This window comes from Amphimedon queenslandica, unplaced genomic scaffold (assembly GCF_000090795.2).
Source record: "Amphimedon queenslandica unplaced genomic scaffold, v1.1 AMPQUscaffold_12517, whole genome shotgun sequence".
NCBI lineage: Eukaryota > Metazoa > Porifera > Demospongiae > Haplosclerida > Niphatidae > Amphimedon > Amphimedon queenslandica.
The window spans coordinates 1-5853 of record NW_003547246.1 but is presented as its reverse complement, the minus strand read 5'-3'; the positions used below and the strand labels follow the sequence as shown (position 1 = coordinate 5853).

At 36.6% G+C, this 5853-nt stretch overlaps 2 long non-coding RNA genes across 2 annotated transcripts in view; both read right to left on the bottom strand.

Moving 5' to 3' along the window:
- Positions 1-267, bottom strand: part of LOC109587590 (uncharacterized) — a 3733-nt gene extending 3466 nt beyond the window's left edge. The window contains exon 1 of the long non-coding RNA XR_002187695.1: positions 144-267. This is a non-coding gene — a long non-coding RNA (uncharacterized LOC109587590). The remainder of the gene's footprint in view (positions 1-143) is intronic.
- Positions 268-5373: 5106 nt separating this feature from the next.
- LOC109587587 (uncharacterized) lies at positions 5374-5836 on the bottom strand. The gene is made up of 2 exons (XR_002187693.1): positions 5600-5836; positions 5374-5552 (listed from the first exon to the last, which is right to left on the bottom strand). It is a non-coding gene; the product is annotated as an uncharacterized LOC109587587 (long non-coding RNA).
- Positions 5837-5853: the final 17 nt, after the last annotated feature.

Sequence of the window (5853 nt, the reverse complement as noted above, 5' to 3'; positions counted from 1 at the left end):
CCAGCATTATGTAATTAGTATAATAATAATGTCTTGACAACTGCATGCAATAATTGTTTGTCAAGCTACTTTAAAACCTCAACTTACTTAAATAGTAAGCTAGTAATAGTAAATAGTAATATATATAGTAGTAGAGGACATACCGAGGTATAGACCCAGGAGGTGCATGCAGGACAGATATCCTCCATCTTGCCTTCAAGGTGTCAGTGGTCAGTGGTAGTGTTGCTCAAATCTAAGTTGCCATGGGTACTCTATACCACCATAGAGTATTATACTGTATATCAGCCACGCCTTAATTGTTTTGCTGCATGCAGTAAACGTAACCAGCCTCACCCTTTTTGCTGTTTTGCGTCTCTTTTTCTGGTGCATTTCCAGTTGGATCTACAGAAAAGCTTGTTCCTTTGATTAACTAGTGAAGGTTACTCTTACTTTGCAGTACTAGAAAGGATCTTCTCTTCAATTCCTTTTATAAAGTCCTTCTTTCTTTATTGTGATGTATATAAGTGATCACTGAAATCTAATAATGTATACTATATCCACTGATGCACACTCTAATTATAATACTTATGTGTTGTTAAGTAATAGTCATTGTGTAATGGAATGATCCAATTCAGTGAGTACAATAACATTATTCATGATTATTGATGATACACTAGTGATACTTCTCATGATACACTGATACACTCACTGATATACTTCAGTTACACTCACACCCACTCACTTATATTGTACTCTTTGGATCTGAATGAACTACTACTGGAGTATAGTAGTTGCACTTCAAAGGTCAATACCTCCATGTGTCTTTAGAATTCTATCAGTTATTATTGTATTTATTGTTAAGACTGATTCACTGGGCAATTAATATAACGTAAGGCCATATGTTAAGACAGGAAGTGTTGTATAAAGGCAGATTTACAATATTACACTAGGCCAAAGTAACGTCAATTTTTAATCAAAAGCGTAGGCAATTTGACCTTTTGACGCATGCTTCACGCTGGAATTGAACCAGATTCAACTAGCGTAATATTGTAAATCTGCCTCAAACCAATGGCAATCATTTACGTAATGTAAGAGTAAGAGTAGAGATAATTTCTATTCTTATGTTACTTAAACGGTGGCCATTGGTTTATAAAGCACTTCCTGCCTTAATGTATGGCCTCACATTACGTTTATTGTCCAGTGTGAATCAGCCTTAAGACTTGCTTCGTGTATGCATCCACAAACCACAGTAAGGCAGTGTATCAGAAACCACCCTATGCAAATCCACCCTCTGTAATAATATCTGTCCTTTTGGTATGTATCACCCCAATCCACCCTCTCTCCAGTAATAGTGATATTCAGTGTTATTGGTGTGTTCCAGTAACTATTTTCATGAGGTCCTACATACTACACACATACACTGATACACCCATCCTTTATACACTGGTTCATGTAGTACATCTGTAATGCTCAATTTCAGTTTACAGGGAAAGCTTGTTCCTTTGATTGACTAGTGAAGGTTACTCTTACTTTGCAGTACTAGAAAGGATCTTCTCTTCAATTCCTTTTATAAAGACCTTCTTTCTTTATTGTGGTGTAAGTGATCACTGAAATAGCTACACCTTAAGTTACCTAATTCTTTCATCGTCCTCCATACTATAGTACAAGATGATTGATGTCTTTAAATGGAGAGCAAGTATTGGACTGTGGAACTACTGTCAAGCTGGCTCCAGTAGACCAGCTAATGGCCACCACTCTCACTCATTCAAAGCTGCAGTAGACAGCAAGTCAGGCAGTACTACATCGGGAGAAAAGACATCTAAATTGCCAGCAGTTCTGTCTCTTATTGTTTCTCTTCTTTTATCTTTATTAAGATATATGAAGCTCAATTATATTCCTCCAACTGGTAAACAAACTAACAGTAAGGGTCTATGATCATACAGTGTATTTACAATAGGTATAATTACTGTTACTGTTATGATCCACTGCCTCCAGTCATTAGTCTTGTTTATAGCTACTATTGGCAGTAGCTCTGACCTGATCTACTATTTGGTTTTACTTCTCCTCCCCCTCTTATCAGGAGATGTTGAACTCAACCCTGGTCCTATTACAGGTAAAAATACACTTAATACAACATTCATTAACTGATACACTACTGCAGGTAATCCAAAGGATATATTAAGGATTCATTCTGTTAAACTCACTGATGGAATCTCACAAAATCTTGACAAAATAACAACTGAATTACATGCTAAAGGATTGATACCACAACAAGCAGTTGATGACATACTTTTAATGGGAGTTATGACTGATTATACTAAAGCAATGAAATTGATGAGTGTATTACGTGGACAGTTGGAATCCTCTCTTAATCCAGAGCAGTGTCTTATTAATATATGTCATGTATTAATAAACCAACAATATCGTACACTAACAAATGTTGCTACCTCTATATTACACCAGTTAGGTGAGTGTGTGTGTGTGTACATTATCAGTGATCAATATAGTCATTATATCTCAATATATTAGGTCAGCCTATACCTGATAATGTCACATGCATGATAATACCTGACGATGTTCAAGGATATGCTGACAATACGAGACAACACTACAAAGACCAACCTATTGTTGCTACAGACTGGCCACCAAGAATTGGAAAAGATTTCTTTGGAAGACTAGCACTAGTAGAAAAACAAGACTACAGCACACAAGCAGAATCTGCTTTGCATATGCTAAAAGGACAAGTCGATAAAACAGTTCAACTAAATGAAAACAAGGAGATAAGTGTTGAAGATGTCCTTCAACCCACAGATAGTTCTCTGTCTCTCATGAGTAGTAATAGACGGTCCTCCTGGTATCGGCAAGACCACACTCTGTCGTAAACTGTTAAATATGTGGTCTAATGGACCACTTGTACACCAAAAGTATGACTTGGTACTTTACTGTCCTTTAAGGAATAGCAAGATAGCAACAGCTACTACACTAGCTGACCTGTTTGTGCATCACCTTAATAAATATAAAAATGTACCTCAATGGTTTGAGGAGAGGGATGGAGAAGGATTACTGATAATCTTTGATGGTTGGGATGAACTAAGTGAACAACTCAGACAGTCTTCATTAGCTGCTAGTATCATTTGTAAAGAGAAGTTATACCAATGTTCAGTAATTGTTACCTCTCGTAGCTATGCCTCCTCTTCACTTTTAGAGATTATGTCTAATCTTAGTAGACACGTTCAAGTCATTGGGTTTTCTAAGGAAGAAATATCAACAGTAATTATACAAACACTTCAAAAAGATACAAAACTAGCACAAGAAGTCATTGATAAGAAAAAAGATGATGATGAAAATGAGGAACCTTTCACAACTACTCAAAGCAGTAAGGACTCACAACTAGCAGTGAAACTTATTAATGATCTTGAAGTATGAAATGATGTCCAATCATTGTGTTATGTACCACTAGTCTGTTCCATGGTCATCTTAGTTTATTGTAAGGAAGGAGGACACTTACCAACAACACTCACTCAACTGTATCAGAACTTTATCCTACAAACTATCAGAAGACATGTTAAAAGACATGACATTAACCCACACACTTTAGGTAGTATTTCTTCATTACCATCACAATTAGCTAAACCTTACTAGAGATGTGTCAAATAGCTTATACTAACCTGGCTAATACAACAATGACATTCCCTTCACATCAACTACAGTCACTGAGTGAGGCAGTCAAGGAAGACTATCTTGGATTGATGACAACATTCACAGAATATGATGAGGAGAAGTATCAGTTCCTTCACTTGAGTATATAGGAATTTCTAGCTGCATGGTAGATAGCTAAGCATGAGAAGAAGACAGAGGAAGTGTTTAAGGATCACTTTGATGATGATCACTTTCGAATGTGTCTGAGGTTTGTGGCAGGTCTAACTCACCTTGAACATGAGAGCTATCAACAGTATTTTAATAAACAACAACTTGACTTAGAGTGTAAGAGGGAACCATTGTTTAGATTTGAGACTTGTCATCTCTCCTACTTCTATCAGAATTCTGAGGTTAAACGATTTGATCATATCAGTTCTGATGATTTTAACAAAGTTCCCATTCTTCTTCAGCTCCTGTATGAATCACAGAACATAACATTATGTCAAGTATTAGCACAATCCATCAACAACCACTCACTGTGTCTGTTACATAGAGTATACTTATCATTGTTTGACTTGTTGTGTCTCAGTTATTGTATAAACAATTCCAACACAACATGGAATCATTTGCACCTGGGGTGTGTATATGATGACCAGTCACTATCAGTCTTCATTGCTGGACTAACCAATAACTCAATACAGACCCAGTGTAAGAGACTTGAGGTAGAGTTGTATGAACCCACTGATGAATTAATACACAAATTATTACAACCATCACTTTTATACAATATTCAGGAGTGCTACTATGAATTATTAGAAGGTCAATATGCTCCCTGTCTTGCATTGTTACAGTTCCTCAATCTTCCTCAATTGAAAATATTGCACTTAATAATGAACTATCCTACTATACCAACAGTTGACAATACATACTACACAGACAAGTGCACTGAACTTGAGAAATGTATAGAAATGAATTCAACACTACAAGAAATGAAGATTGAGCATGATAAAAAGAATGAAATTACCAGTGTCATTAGAGGAGTAACAAGAAATAAAACAATAACACCATCATAGGCGGTTGCAGGCCTGGGCATTAGGGGGCAATGCCCAGGTTGACTTTTTGACCAATAATTATATTCATGATTCTGGTGTGGGCATCCAGTGTAAACTGTGGTAGTTCAACAGGCTTCTTTGTTGTTTTATGCTAAGAAATCATCTCAATGAAGTTATAGATCAGTATTGTCCATTTTCCTTGCAAAATTGTATGGAACCACACCCACTCCACACCCACTAATTATTGATGCCCAGGTCAAACCAAATTTCTGCAACCGCCCATGAACACCATTAACAATACATGTTGATGATGTTCCTCCTCCTCTACCTGATGGAGTAATAGAGCAGTTACTAAAGGACAACAACACATTACAAGCTCTTTCACTGTACATACCTAATAAACTCCTACCATCATCACTGACACTGAATATAGTAGAGGTGAACATAGTCTCGTGCCCCGCCCCTTCGCTTTTGGAGGAAGGGTCTGGAGACACTCAAGGCTTTTTTGTTGCATGCTGGAATGTAATTAGTGCAGCTGATCATATGACCGGATGCATCCACGTGTTAATTTCACGTGATAGACACACCCCAAGAACATGGCTACCAGAAGTATGAAGAAGGAATCATAGCTAAAACTCATTTCAAATCAGTTTTTATCATTAATTTGTTTGTTTTTTTTTCCATTCATCCTCTACTTATTAAATGCATTTTGCTATCAGATCAAAACAGTATGTTTAATAATGCAAAATTGACTAAAATTGTATAATAATATAATGATAGTAAGATAAGAATGCTACAAAGGCCATGGCTGTTAGAGACATCATTTGCAGATGAGGTAGAAGTAGTTCTTCATCTTCCATAAAAGTATGTACCCCTATAGCACTATACAGATAATTATTAGACAACAATCATAAGTTAAGTGAACTGACCATTTCTTAACTCATTGCTCATCAATAGGTAAGCTCACTAGCTTTAGTCATTGACCAGAGGACCAAGGAAGAGTTTTTCTGTTCCAGAACTTATTTTTCAGAGGACATAATGCGGTACAGAGCCACAGTAGTGATTGACACTTTGTTTGCCACTAAATCCTGTCAGCAGGCACAAGAAACTATCCTAATCATCAATAACAGACTTTGCGATGCTCATTTCTGTTCCTCCTTTACTTCTCTTTGACCTCAAATCC